We start from the raw sequence: 2,500 nt of genomic DNA on the forward strand, positions 1-2,500 counted from the left end.
GCTGCTACCTACTGGGACAAGAAGGAAAAGAGAATCAGCAAAAAGCTCAGTCAAGAGAGAGAAGTTGAGCGTCAGTTTGGTACACAGGCTGCACGGCAACGTTGTCAAAAACAAAAACAAAACAAAACAAAAAAACATCAACCAACAAAAAAAAAGAAAAAAAAAGAGACCGGTTGACCCCTCCGCAAGTGTCACTGCAGGGTTGTTTTGTGTGTGTGTGTGTGTGTGTGGGAGGGGGGGGGGGTAAGCTGGGTGTAAGTCAACAGCCGGTTCGTATAGCCGCATTCCTATAGCTGTCCAATCCACTGCACCTCTTTGACCTATCTACCCCTCTTACTCTGTACACACCCTTTGTGGGAGGAGAGTCTGTGGCCCAGTGGTAAGTGCACCCTGAACCAGGAAGCGTGTAACATGCGTAATACAACACAACGCAATGCAACATGGTACAATACATTACAATACAATATAATACACGACAGAACAGGAACACTTCTGAAGCAGTATTATATACATATATATGTATATATATATATATATATATATATATATTTCTCTCCCTCTCTAATTTCGAGAGAGAGAGAGAGAGAGAGAGAGAGAGAGAGAGAGAGAGAGAGAGAGAAACTTTATAAATGTTAGCGGTTTTATATGTACGCAGAATGCAGCATGGTTGGTGTCGGTGAACAATATCATTAAAACAAATTCACTACTGATTGTCTGAAACTATGCGAGATGATAAATGTTGGTCGCCAATATCATTTTTGATTGATGTTATTACGGAATGTCTAAAAACTAAGTGAGATAAGCATCATTTTCAAAGAAACATTTCACAGCATCTGAGTGAAAGCTGCACCCAGGCTTTTTGTGCACGTGTTGTTTGTACTGATTACACCCATCTGCACAGTATCGGCTTCTGAGGAATGTCAGGGTGGAGGAAAAAAAAAAAGCAGGCTAAAAACAATAAGATAAAAACTAAATAACGTAATATGAATATTTGTTTTCAAAACTTAGCTTCCCCAGTGTTTGTAAAATCGTCGCTGCTCCCCCCCCCCCCCCTCCCCCACGTGCCCCCGAAGCTTGACAAGAAGAACAAAAATCAATGTATGGTATTGATTTCAAGTGGCACCACGTTTCTTTGCCAACAGGGGTTTCCACAGGGTGTATTTGCTTTGAACTTCACAAATCGTCCATCGCCTGTGCAGACAGTTAAAGTGAATCAATCACACGCTCGCAAACACGTACCACGCTCGTAAGCGCACACACGCAAATTAAGAGAGAGAGAGAGAGAGAGAGAGAGAGAGAGAGAGAGAGAGAGAGAGAGAGAGAGAGAGAGAGAGACAGACACACACACACACAGACACACAGACGGTACATCCCTGAATACGTAACTATCATGTCCGGCTGAACTATTCAGCATTGTGCAATAGTTTGAATGGCAACTATTGCACAGATTTATATGAATCCTACATTTCTGCTGCTTTCGTCGTATTTCTTTGTCAGCCTCTCTCTCTCTCTCTCTCTCTCTCTCTCTCTCTCTGTGTCTCTCTCTCCATTATTATTATTATTATTATTATTATTATTATTATTATTATTAATACTATCTTTATTACTATTACTTAGAATTGTGTACTGTAGACCCTGTTCAGGACGGGGACTACGTGCAAAGAAAGCACATCAATGATTATCGATTATCCTCGAAAACAAAGAATTTTGTCTTGTCTTCTCTTGTCTTGTCTATCTGTCTGTCAGTCTGTCTCTACCTCTTTCTCCCTCCCTCCCTCTCTCTCTCTCGAACTCCGAAGAGTCAATGTGACGCCGCAGAGCAGAACAGTTCACCCGAGTCCTCCAGGTCTGTGGGTTGTGTATGTGAAAAGCGTGGGTCTCTACAGCTGTCCTATGATGTGTCAAAGTCTGGGTCTCTACAGCTGTCCTATGATGTGTCAAAGTCTGGGTCTCTACACCTGTCCTATGATGTGTCAAAGTCTGGGTCTTTACAACTGTCCTATGATGTGTCAAAGTCTGGGTCTCTACACCTGTCCTATGATGTGTCAAAGTCTGGGTCTCTACACCTGTCCTATGATGTGTCAAAGTCTGGGTCTCTACAGCTGTCCTATGATGTGTCAAAGTCTGGGTCTCTACAGCTGTCCTATGATGTGTCAAAGTCTGGGTCTCTACACCTGTCCTATGATGTGTCAAAGTCTGGGTCTCTACACCTGTCCTATGATGTGTCAAAGTCTGGGTCTCTACACCTGTCCTATGATGTGTCAAAGTCTGGGTCTCTACACCTGTCCTATGATGTGTCAAAGTCTGGGTCTCTACACCTGTCCTATGATGTGTCAAAGTCTGGGTCTCTACACCTGTCCTATGATGTGTCAAAGTCTGGGTCTTTACACCTGTCCTATGATGTGTCAAAGTCTGGGTCTCTACACCTGTCCTATGATGTGTCAAAGTCTGGGTCTCTACACCTGTCCTATGATGTGTCAAAGTCTGGGTCTCTACACCT

This window comes from Babylonia areolata, chromosome 6 (assembly GCF_041734735.1).
Source record: "Babylonia areolata isolate BAREFJ2019XMU chromosome 6, ASM4173473v1, whole genome shotgun sequence".
NCBI classification, from domain to species: domain Eukaryota; kingdom Metazoa; phylum Mollusca; class Gastropoda; order Neogastropoda; family Buccinidae; genus Babylonia; species Babylonia areolata.